General features: G+C 60.4%; 1 protein-coding gene across 3 annotated transcripts in view; it reads right to left on the minus strand.

Moving 5' to 3' along the window:
• The window catches only part of OSBPL5 (oxysterol binding protein like 5), an 80,960-nt gene that overhangs the window by 52,420 nt on the left and 15,873 nt on the right, over window positions 1-12,667 (minus strand). The window contains exon 1 of one of the 3 annotated variants that reach the window (XM_033208267.1): window positions 2,569-2,798. The exons of the other annotated variants lie outside the window; for them this stretch is intronic. The gene's annotated coding sequence lies outside the window, so the exon portion shown is untranslated. Of the gene's footprint in view, window positions 1-2,568; window positions 2,799-12,667 lie in introns of those variants that run through there. 3 annotated transcript variants of the gene reach the window in all.

Here is a 12,667-nt window from a genome sequence, read left to right on the forward strand (position 1 = left end):
ATCTCCTGACCTCGTGATCCGCCCGTCTCGGCCTCCCAAAGTGCTGAGATTACAGGCTTGAGCCATCGCGCCCGGCCCCTCCTGGATGTTCTATCCCATCTGATATGATTCTCAGAATGCTCGCAAGGTGCGGAGAGCAGCGGTCATCATCACATTTTAAAGATGCAGTGGGCCGGGTGTGATGGCTCACACCTGTAATTCCAACACTTTGGGAGGCTGAGGCGGGCAGATCACTTGAGCCCAGAAGATCGAGATCAGCCTGGGCAACATAGCAAGACCCTGTCTCTACAAAAATAAAAAAAATTAGCTGGTTGTGGTGGCACATGCCTGTGGTTCCAGCTACTAGAGAGGCTGAGGTGGGAGGATGGCTGGATCCTGGGAGGTCGAGGCTGCTGTGAGCTGTGGTCAAGTCATTGCACTCAGCCTGGGTTACCAAGTGAGACCCCCATCACACACACACACACATGAAGAAGAAACTGGGGCCCCAAGAGGAGAAACGGCCCATCCAAGGCCTCGTGGGCCACACTATGCCTGGGACCCCCTCAAAGGAGCACAGCTCAAGCCCCAAATGCACTTTGGAGATAGCAGAGGAGGTGACGGGGCAGGGCAGGCCTCCTTCTGGGAAGACATTTCTCAGAGGCAGCCATGGAGTGGTTGGACCTCAAGAGGGGCGCATGAAGTGGCCTGCCCCGCCGAGGATGCCGCTTCGAGCCATGCCTGGGTGTTCTCCGGGCTGCCTCAGCCAAGTCCTGTGCCTGTGGGCCCGGCCAGGCCAGCCCGTCCCCGGCCCTGTCCACCTGTCCTCCTGATCGACACCAGGCCACTGAAGGCTCAGAGCGGCTACCGGGTCAGCTGGCGTTAGTACCCCAACCCCACACCCCCATAGCCGATCACTCCACCAGCCCTGGGAAGCCCTGGCCATGGGGGCCGGGCTGGGCGTGGTCCCTGAGGCAGGCCTGGCCCCACCAGGTCCCAGCCAGACCCAGCCCCCTGTCCCAGCTGAAAGAATACTCTGATTTTCAGTTGCAAGCTGCAGCCAGGTGGCAGCAGCGGTCAGCCGGGGAGGGGGTAAGGGGGTGGGGGCCGTCACTTGGAGGCAGTGCAGCTGGAGGCAGGGGCCTGCTGGGGTTGTGGACACAATCTCAAACCCGCCATGCTGAGCCTCAGCATTTACACTGGAAATAGGACATGAACCTGGGCGCCCAGGGGAGCCTGGACACCCACTTCCAGAAGAGACGCCTGCTTGCTGTGTTGTGGGGCTGGCCTCTGTCCTGAATGCCCTCAGGTACACCTGGGGCCTCCTCTGGGTGAGGCCAGTACCCCCTCGCCTGGCCCTCCTGGTGAGGCTCCTGGGCTCGGTGTGCCACCCCCAGTGGACTGCCCTGCCGGCCACTGACTACCCAGGTGGGGGGACAGAGGGAGAAGCGGCTGGGCTGTGGCCGCCTAGGGACACACAGCTGAGAAGCTGAGCATATGGCTGTGTCTCCTCATCTGGCCCCAGCCTACTCATCCTCCTAATTCCAGCGCAGCCTGGAGCCAGGCGTGTGGGCAAAAACTCCAACCAGAAGACCAGAGCAAAACAAAGAGGATGCGGCTGCTGTGGCTGAGACTGAGGTCTCTCTCCGCCCGCCAGGAGCACCTGAGCTCCAAGGGCAGGGACTGGGTGACGGGTCATCACTGACACCGACTGGGGAGCCTGGGGTGCAAGCAGGCCCACACTCTCCCCCAAAACCCCCCAGCCTCAGTCTCCCCGACTGCCCACCCACACACCACCTCCATGAGGACCTTCCACAGCTGTTGCTGTTCAGGGGACCCTGGGGTGACCATGAGGCAGTGGGCCTGAGAGCCAGACAAGTGGAAGCCTCCAGCCCTGGAGGAGCACGTGGTCACCGGCCAGCTGAGTGAGCCGAGACCAGGAGGCCGTGCAGGAGGGGCGGCCCCAGGGTCCGGGGCCATGGCCAAGCCTGCTGGGGTCTGCCAGGGGCATCAGTTCCGAAGGTGCCAGCTGTGCTATTGCCAGCGTTCTGTGGGGCCACGTGCAACCTGCCGGGGTGATGGGGGAAGGAGGAGCCACCGGGCTGGGGCAGAGGTGGAGACAGACCCCGGTGACGGAGTTGAGCCCGTTCTGGGACAGGCAGGGAGGAGTGGCCTCTGGTGAGCTGGGGAAAGCCAGTGAGCAGGCGGCTTTAATCACCAGCCCAGGCACCCAGCCCTGCCCGCAGGTGTTTGGTGGCAGGATGGAGGTAGCGGCCCTTGCTCTGGCCTCTGGACAAGCCCCCGCCCCAGGGAGGCCTTGCTCTACAGTGAGGAGCCACTTCCAGAGGCCTCCTGAGGGCATATCCAGCCTCCCCGCCTCTCTCTCTGTCCCTCGGCTCCCCTCTCTGGGCTCCTGGACCCTGGGTCCAAGCACTGCTTTGCCCCCGCTCCCTTGGCGACTCTCTTCCTTCAGGCAGCCAGCCTTCCCTGCTGGAGTCCCCGTGGCCCAGCCACGCGCCCTGAAGGAACACAAGCCCCTAGGGTGCGTTCACTTGCAGAGGCAGAAGGTGGGGGTGGGGGTGGGGCACTCACGGCCTGGCCTGTGGTTGGTCCTTCTGTCCTGTGGCCAAGGACACTAACAGGAGCTCTTCCCTGCAGCTCCTGGCAGGACTGCAGAGGTGGCCGCCGTGCTCTGAGGAGCCAGACTCACACGAACATTCATCGCAAGCTCCGGGCCCACCGCTTGTCAGTGCAGCATGAGAGTGGGGTCTGCGGCGGTCTGCCAAGGAGCTCCCTCTGCAGAGGAGAACCTGGCCAAGGTCTCCCAAATTGCAGCCACCATCTCGGGCTGTATTAACAGAGATTGAGTCCTCAGAAGGAGGGAGGGGATCATTGCAGTGGAGCCTCCCTGGCCAGGCTGCTGGGTTCAGCTATGGGTGCCTTAGGAAGAGGCAGCCCACAGCACTGCTCTCTGTGAAGGGCCAGCGTGGTGCCACCCAGGTGTGACACACACAGCCAAGCTCTCCCCTGTATCCCTCAGGTGCTGGACAGGCAGGGTGGGGCTCACAGCCGAGCCAGGACACCCTTCCCAGGGCCAAGGCAGCCCAGGAGAAGCCAGCACAGCATGTCCTCCTGAGAGGCCTATGAGGACACTCAGGGGTCCCAGTTTGAGGGGGGAACACAAGGCCCTGACCTGGTAGCCCACTTTCAACACTCCGTGAGCACGCAGGGCCTCCCCCAGCAGAGAGGAGCACTGAGGGAAGGCAGGACCCTGGGCAGTGCCCTCTGCCCACCATGGTACCCCGCCAGTACCATCATCATCCCGGAGAGGCATCGTCATCCCAGCTCTCCTCTGTTCCCTGGCTCACATTACCCAGGACTGGCTGTAGGAGCTTTCTTTCCAAGACCAGAGAGGTCACAAGGTCACCTGCTGCCCGCACGTCCCACCCTAGCTCTCCTTGGGGTATGCAGGTACCTGGGGCGGCCCCTCATGTCCAGAAGCTGAGGCTGCCCCTGGGTGTATCAAGGTGAGGTGGCTACCCCACTCCCACCCGCCAATGCAGGGCTGCAGTTGGTGCTCTGGTCAGCCCATGGGTGTGACAGCCCAGGGAGCCCCAGGGCCAGGTGGCCACCTCAGAGCCACTCCTTCCCTGATGCCATCTGTCAAGGGTCAGGGGTCACACACTGCAGATAAGACACAAAGCCTGGCAGGTAGGACCCTGGGGGCACCCACTTGGGTCGGGGAGGTCAGCCCAATGTCTTGTACGGAGAGACTCCCAAAACAGGAATAAAAACCACCTAACAACAGAAACAACAAAGTCAGCCCGTAAAGGCTCATTCCAGGCTGTTTCAAGCGCTTCGATTCTGTCAGCCACCCAATCTTCCCCTGCCCAGCAGACGGTATTGTCATCATGCGTGACGCAGGGAGGGCACAGGGGACGCCAGCAGGTCGTGACTGCCCCTGGATAATGCACAATGTCCCTTGACGAAGCGCCTCCTGCTCACCTGGGAACGGACCCTCGGGTCCAGCTTCCTCCCTGTGACTGCACAGTGGGGAGGACACAGACTCTAGAAACCCCTCCCGCCCCAGCAGGCAGGTCCAGCCCCGAGGCCTCCTTGGTTCCCCTCAGAACAGAGCTTCCAGAAGGACCCCCAATCTGTCTCACACAGGAAACAGGGGGGTCTCCAACAGAAGGACCCCCAATCTGTCTTCCGCTGTGGTGGAGGGCTTGCCAGGGTGTTCAGGAAAAGGGATGAATGGGGTCCATGACGGCCCGAGTTGCGCAGAGAGGACAGGGAGGGGCTGGATTTCGCTGACCCCCAAGGGGAACCCTTCTATGAACGGAAAGCTCGCGCCTTGCTCAATGTGTTGCTAAGTTGCGATTCCCATGCGTCCCAGTGCTTTGCCAAGGTGTCCATGCAACCTTTGCATGTGCATCCTCCCCTGGGCACAGGATGCTAAATGGGGTGGCAGTAGGAACACCCACCCCCCAACCCACCTCCCACCCAGTGCAGGGACTGGGAGGTTTCTACATCCTGGAAGGAGAAAAGCCCCAAGACAGCAAAGGCGCCATTTCCCCACTTTCTCTCCATGTTACAGCTGCAGTTTCTTTTCTTTTCTTTTTTTTTTTTTTTGAGACAGAGTCTCACTCTGTTGCCCTGACTGCAATGGCACGATCTTGGCTCACTGCAACCTCTGCCTCCTGGGTTCAAGCGATTATCCTGTCTCAGCCTCCCGTGTCGCCGGGACTACAGGCACCTGCCACCATGACCGGCTAAATTTTTTTGTATTTTTTTCAGTAGAGATGGGGTTTCACCATGTTGGCCAGGCTGGTCTCGACCTCAAGTGATCCACCCACCTTGGCCTCCCAAAGTGCTGGGATTACAGGCGTAAGCCACCACACCTTGCCGACAGCTGCAGTTTCTGAGGCCAAGAGAAGAAGCTGACTCGCCCAGGGCCACACAGCAGGTTGGTGCTGGAGGTGCTGGGCCCTGGCGCGACCCCAAAGTCCACGGGGCTGCCCACAGCTGGGGGAGTGCAATGCTCGCATGATCCAAGAGAATACTTTCTGGGCTGCTGGTCTGTACAACTGGGAAGCCCCTGCCTCTCCACCATGACCCCTCCACGCCCTGCTGCCACAGGGCCCAGGATTCCTCCCCACTCACCGCTCCGTGTCCCAGGAGGTCAGATTTCACCCGGATGTTTAGCTTCCCTCCAGTTTTACAAATGAGGAAACTGAGACCCAGGGAAATGAAATGAATGACTCCATCCTACAGGCCTGAGAGTTACTGTCTCGCGGGCGGAGAGCCTGGGTGGTGCGTTTATCAACAGGACTGCTGGTTTCATGTCTCCGCCTCTCCACATAGACCCACTCAGGTGGAGACCTGTCCCTCTGTCTCCGTGTCCACGGGGCCTGGCAGGAAGTCGTGTGCAGGGGTGGAGGCTGGAAGACAAGCAGCTCTCCCTTCACCTGGGGATCCCCGATCCCCATGCAGCCTTGCGGGTGGAAGGGCAGTGACTGCCCATCCCCTGCACACACAGAAACAGTGAGGCCGGAAGAAAAGGACAAAACCGGTCACCCAGGACAGCAGACAGCACGTAGGGTGGGGGTGTGTGAGCAGAGACCCTAGGGACTCCGCATCTAGGTCTGGACTGTCCTGGTGTCTGCAGAGCAGGGCAGAGGAGGCAGGTACAGCCCAGTGTGTGGACCAGTGTCCAGGGGCCCACAGGGGGCTGCACTGTGGGTAAAAACGCACCGACACAACACACCCAAGAGAAACAAGCACACGCACCCAAGAGAAAGGAGTGCATGCCCCCAGGTGGTACGCGCACGCACGCTCCCAGCAGCATGGCTCGGGGCCATCAGAAAGCGGACACGGCCAGACGTCCACACGGGTCAACGGATAAACATGGGTCACATCTGCGCGATGGATGGAAGAACATTTGGCCTTCGAGAGGAAGAAGGCACAGCACTCACACAGGCGACGACATGGGACGACACAGACGAGCCACAGAGATGAGCCAAGTAAAAGAAGCCAGATACCAAAGGCCACATCTTGTCTGCTTCTACGCCCACGCAGTATCCAGGACAGGCAGGTCCAGACACGGAATGCAAGCTGGTGCTTGCCAGGGCCCGGCCCGGTTCTTTCCCGGTTTCCTAAGGCTCTTTGGGAAAAAAACATGGGCTTTGGAGTTCACTAAGACCGGAGGGTGACCAGATGATTCTGGAGCCCTGGGCTCTTGGTTTGCTTTACCACAGCCCGGGGGGGTCCTCCTAGCTCCTGGCTGTGGTCAGAGCTGGGCAGGGCCCGAGGAAGGCACCCGGGCTGAAGTGCACAGCAGATGCTGTGAAATTGGCAGCTCTTTTTTTGTTTTGTTTTTTAAGACGGAGTCATGCACTGTTGCCCAGGCTGGAGTGCAGTGGCGCGATCTCGGCTCATTGCAAGCTCCGCCTCCTGGGTTTATGCCATTCTCCTGCCTCAGCCTCCCGAGTAGCTGGGACTATAGGTGCCTGTCACCACGCCCGGCTAATTTTTTTTGTTTTTGTACTTTTAGTAGAGATGGAGTTTCACCGTGTTAGCCAGGATGGTCTCGATCTCCTGACCTCGTGATCTGCCCACCTCAGCCTCCCAAAGTGCTGGGATTACAGGCAGGAGCCACCGTGTCTGGCTGGAATCAGCAGCTCTTGGGATCATCCTGTACCATGGGAGCTCTGGGGTGGGCACTGGGTTTGGGCAACAGGACCGAGGGTCGATGGCCTCAAGTCACACTGAGTCAGACCTGGCGGGGGGCAGCTGCTCCAATACCCACTGAGCCCGGCAAGCCTTGATGGCTCCCCCATCCTCAGGGCGTCCCACAGCCCTGAGACCAGACAGGGGTTTATTGTTTGGAAGGTGGTTCAAGCAGGCTGCATCAAGACAGAAATACACAAAAAACCCATCGCGGGTAGAAGTGACAGGCAGGAGGGGACAGAAAGTGCCCCCTCCTCTGCAGCTCACACCCTGGGGGATACAATGAAACCGCTGACAATGACAGCCCCAGGGAAGTCGGGTGCCACGGTGCCGAGGAACAGGGTGAGGTGTCCTTGACATGGTAAAGCCCCCATGATGGGGAGCTGGAGTGTGCAGAAACGCTGCCGGCAGCGGACTTTGGGTGACCGATGCTGTTTCTTTAAAAAACAAAGTGGAATTTCCACAACTTCACATTCCCGTCAATGCATTGATCGTGATCACAGCCAGCAGTGAACCCGCCAGCCTCAGTGGCCGGGACCAGCCGACCTCTGCAGGGGAGTGCGGGCTGGGTCCGGCCTGACCCCGTTCCACCGACACTGAGACAGCAGACGCCGGCCCCAAATTAAACCACCTGCATCTGGCCAATCAGCCACACACGCGGGTCCTCTGACTTTGGGGACACCCCATGTTATGTTGCCTCTTGGGGATCATTTTATAATGGGAAAAACACGCCCCCCTTATAAATTCTGCAAGTCTGGAGTCTGCTAGCGCCAACCCCCAGTGCCCCAAGGGCATCCCCACGCTCAGGCAGCCACCCTGGCGGGAGGTCAGGCCTGGGGCCAGGCTGCAGCCCATTCCCCAGGCCCTATGAGAATCACCCCCTGGCACCCGGATCCTCCAGGAGGGTCTCATACCAGGATCATCAGTCACATCTGCAGAGACCCGGCTTCCAAGCAAGGCCACGTCCACAAGTGCCCGGGGTTAGGACCTGGACACATTTTTGGGGGACACGGTTCACCCCATTACAGGCAGCTTCAGTAGCATCTAGCCCAGTGGAGGCCTCTGGGGGGCAGCCTGGCTCTTTGCAACTCCCCACGGAAGGGGCATTGTGCTCCCCTCAGCCACAGAAGCCCAACCCTCCCTGCTCTGTCTGGCCCTCACATTCTCTGTGTGCAGCTGTGCTGGCCCCGTGCCCACCTGGATTAGGCAAAGCCTAATCAACTTGCCCCACTGCCTCCCATCGCCTGTGGCAGAGCCACCTTTTCAACCCCATCAGCCCCTTGATGAATCTCCCTCAGGGCTCCAGCCTCCAGATGAAGCCTCAGGCCCTGCCCCTCCCTCCACCACCAGCTGTGCCAGCTCAGTGCCCACCGCAGCAAGGCCCACAATTCTGTCACACTGGCAGCCCCTGCAACCAGTCCCACAGGCCAGGCTGCTTCACCAGCCCCATTCACTTGGTCACATCCCCACCTCCCGGGCCAGCAGTGTCTCCCACTGTCCCACAGCCTCCACTGAACCTTCTGGAAGCCACCCCTGCCCAGTGAGTTGGCACTCTCTTGCCTGCTGTCCTGGCCATGATGTTCTTGGGGTGGGAGTCTGGCCTCTTGAGGGCTGGGAACATCGGACCCGGCTGCAGTCCCAGCGCCGGCCGAGACCCACACACCACGGGAGTGGGGGTCTGCGCCGGGGGCTGCTTCCTGGAGGACACTCACAGACTCGCACCCTCAGACCCCAGACCAGCAAGGCCAACGTGGCATTTAGAGCCCCTGTGCAGTTTACAGATGAGAAGGGAGACCCTGGTGGGAAGCGGGGCCTGGCCGACCAAGACCGGACCAGAAGCCCAGCCTGTCAACTTCAGTGGTTGGCAACGGGCACCTGGTAGCCCATCCTGCATTCACTTAACTTGGTTACCTGGAGGAAGGTCACAACTCCACGACACTCCCAGATGACTCTGGGTGGGCTGAGAGTTACAGGGACGCTGGTAAATGCTCCCAGGGTCACAGTCGGCAAACGTGCTCTGAACACCACCCTCAGCTGCTGTTCCACCTGCGGAAGGGAGGATTCACCTGGAGCCCTCCGCCCTGCCGGAACCAAGCCAGACCCAGTGGCCTTGACCCCAGGAGCCCACGGAGGCTGCGTGTCACTTCTAATCCAGGCCCTTCCATCTCACCAGATGCTAGGGTTACACAGAAAAATAAGCCAGGGTCCAGCGGCTCCACTGGAGCTCTCAGACCAGGGCAGGCAGACCAGTGAGACTGACACACTGCCCTTAGGAGCCATGCCCCCCGCACAGCCACCTCTGGGGAAGACTGTTCTTTCCTGCAGGAAACTCCCAGGACATGTGGGACTCTGAGGAGCCAGAGCTCACTCTGGCGGAGTGTGGGGGGAGATGAGGGCAGACGAGGAGGCGAACTCACGGGAAGGTAGGAAAGGGGTCTCGTTTGTGGATTCCTCTATAGGATTTGGTGGGACCTCTGAGAGTCGGGGACAGAGAGGATGCAGGTGGAGATTCTGGCCTGAGGAGAGGCTGGGTGGGACATGGTGGTCAGAAGCCCCCTGCCCGTGGGCACGGTTGTTGGACCCTGTCACAGCATGGCTGGGACAAGGGACCTGGTGCATTTCTGGCACCCGGTTTCCATCGCACCCGGTTTCAGGCACTCCATCGCTTGCCTTCTGCAGAGCTGCTAAGCCACTGGGCACACAGCTGCGCCTGAGTGCCTGGGGAGAGGCCAGCTCCAGGCTGCAGGCTTCTCTCTGGGGAGGGGGACAATCCTGGGGCCCCCTCTGGGGTTTGGGAGATGACGGAGTTGGCCTTCGTACAGCCTGTTCTGAAACGGTCTGGCACAGGGCAGCACAGGGCAACAAAGACTGTGGGGTCCCTGGCAGCCAGGAGCCCCTTCGCTGTGGCTGGAGCTGGTGTTTCTATTTATGACTCGCCTCTCATGCCCCTTCCCAGCACACCCAGCTCTGGTCTTGACAAGGGGCTGGGATTTTTGAGGTGGCTCAGCTGAGAGCACGGGGGTCTTGGCAGCTGTCATAACTCTCCTGGGCTAAATGCACAGCCTGTACCTTGTTAGCTCTGGGCGGGCTGAGGCCCCAGTTCTGTCCTGGGCTTCACTTTTCCCCAAGGCAGAACCACAGCCGTGTGACTCACCCTGTCTCAAGCGGGCCGCGTGGGTGGGAGGCTGCAAGGCCTCTGTGAGGCCTGAGCGCTGGACTTGGGACTCCTGCTCCAGAGTCAGGGGCTAGGGCTCGGCCAGGCCCACCCAGGAGGATGCTGGCAGAGGCCCTGGGAGGAGGGGGAGCAGGGACCAGCTCGAGTACTGGATATGTCTGACACTCTGTGTCCTACAGGGCTGGCCACGGGCCTGGGCACGGCTCCTGCCTCTGCGGGCCAACCTGGCGTGACCTCAAGCTGCCTGGGCTGGGACAGCCACAGCCGAGGCCAGCCCATGGTGACAAGGCCTGCTTCCAGCCTCTCCCTCGTGCCCCAGGCTGTGGGTCAGCCCAGTCAGCCCTGCTATGGGCACACAGCCCTGTGCAGGCCCAGCTGGGACGGCAGCCACGCAGGCAGAGCTGCACGGACCTCTCCAGAGGGCCGTTTGTGAACTCGAATCAAGGCGCCAAGTGCTCCTGTGTCCTTTAAGCCGCGGATGGACTTCCAGAAATCTACCCTTGGGACTAAAATGCTCTGTAATCAATATCTGCCGGAAGAGAGGCGGATGGCTGGCAGTGGCTTTTATGGGAGTGAGCGTGTCCAGGGACACGCGGGTGCGTTGGGGCAGGGAAGGCCGGGTGCGGCCCTAGACAGGGCACAGGGGCATGCAAGGGGCTGGGGAGGAACGGGACCAGCCTCAGAGAGTGGGAGTTGATGGGCATGACCCAGGCCCTTCCGTCTTGTCTGGGTCTCCACCACCAGGAGCCTGTTCTTGCGACTCAACGCCCACCATGGCCCCTGCCTCACTGAGCTGTCCTTGCTTCCCAGGACCTCTGGGGCCACTAGCTGGGCTCCTGCCTGGTCACTCTCCTGTTCTTCATCTTCCTCACTTCCCCAGCACCCAGCACTTGGCACACTCACTGCAGAGGCTCCCATTGCATGGAGCAGACAGCTCTCCCTGCACCCCCAGTGCCTGAGCATGGAGTAGGTGCCAGTGAATGCTTTCTGGGTGAGTCTGACCATGATGTGTATACAGTACAGCGGGGACTCCCTGGGGAGCAGGTCGGAAACCGCACCTGCTGACTTTCTTAGGTGTCTTTTGGGAGGGTGGGCTGGACCCCACCACATACTCCCCAAGGTCATGAGGGGCATCGGGGTGGGACCTTCCAGAACCTTCCCCATTCCTTCTGCTATCCGATGCTGACATGTGGGCCCCCACCCCTGACCTGGGGAGGCAAGGGCTGAGGGACCACGGAGGGTGGAGAGGAAGTGCCCCTCCCATGACATGTGCTTTGCCCCCCACACCTTCCTGCTGGCAGCCCTGAAGGTGGGTAACAAGATGGAAGAACAGAGGTCACAGAAGAGAGAGGACTGGAGGTAAGCGCGGAGTCTCTTTCCAGTGGCTGTCCAGGTGGAGGAGACGGGGCGCTGTCTGGGACTGATTTCCATGACGGTGGGGCGGGGGCACTGTCCTCTGCACTTCTGCACATCTTTGATGTTTTCTATCATACGAAGCCCAATAGGAGAGGCCATAGATTTCTCTTGAAGGCACAACGTGAAGGGAAATCCACTACCCGGATGGGGTTTTAAGAGCAGAATTTTGGAAGAGCCTCAAAGCAGGAGAGGAAATTGGGCGTGACAGCAGAATTCCATCCCCCGAGGGAGGCTAAGGGTTTTTAAGAAGGCAAAGGTGACAGCCAGCTAGATAAGAGGCTTCAAACAGGTGAAGAATCAAGTAACCGGCACAAGATAAAAGAGGTTATTAAGATAAAGGGATTAAGACTCAGGATGAGCTGGAGAATTAGCAGAGGAGGAGCTGAATAGCCTCTGCTGTGGGTTGGCAGGGGCCGGCCAGGTCTCGGCCAGGTCTCCTCCGTGGGCTGCAGCCTCCAGAGAGCATGGACCCCCAGAGGCTCAGAACCTGCCCCAGCCCTGACCTCCCCACTGGGCCCACCACAGGCCACCTTTATATATCAGCTGCCAAAGCCACCTCCTGGCCCCTCCAGCCCTGTGTCTTAGCAACAGCCCTTTCCAGAGGCTTCCAGCCTTATCAGAATGGCTCTCCCACTGTCCAGGGAGTATGAGACTTGAAACAGGCCCCCTGAGCGTCCACACCACCACGCTGGAAGCCCCCAAGGCCAGAATGCAGCAGAGGCCCCAAGTCAGGTCCCCCAGAGCAGTCTTCTGTTCCCACAGGCGTGGGCTGGTCGGGGGGCAGTCGCCCTTTGGGAGATCTCCCGGCCCCCCTACCCTATCTGGTGGCTGGGAAAGGGGCAAGATCTTGCAGTGTGCTGGGCTCTGGTGAGGGAGGCAGTGGGCGCTGTGACCGTGGCTGACCCTCTTGCCAGCATCCTCCCTGTCCCCATCAACATTACCTAGTGCTTGCCACTCCATGAGCTTCCCCTCCCCACGTGTGCCTGTGGCAGGGGTGCCACCTACGCAGGCCGTGGGGACAGCTGGTGCGTCAGGCAAGCAGCAGATGCCTGCTGCAGCCTTGTTCGGGCTCCGTTGATCTGATTTGGTCCTCACAGTCGTCCTGGGAGGCAGGTCCTATCAGGACGTGTGGTTTCCAGCACACAGTGGTACTCCCCGAGGCCCCTACTCCCTGTCCCTTCTTCCTCTTTGATCATCAAATGAATGACCCCACCCTCACTGACCAGTCAACGGGTGGTCACTGCCCTGGCAGGCACCACATAGCCAGGGCACAAGGGCCAGCTGTGGCTGCTGGTGAGTGTCCCCTGTGTGCCAGGTGCTGACACGCAGGAGTGCGATGGTGGCCTTGCATTCCTCTTTCATCCTGAC

Source organism: Trachypithecus francoisi, unplaced genomic scaffold (genome assembly GCF_009764315.1).
Source record: "Trachypithecus francoisi isolate TF-2019V2 unplaced genomic scaffold, Tfra_2.0 Lachesis_group8, whole genome shotgun sequence".
Lineage (NCBI taxonomy): Eukaryota > Metazoa > Chordata > Mammalia > Primates > Cercopithecidae > Trachypithecus > Trachypithecus francoisi.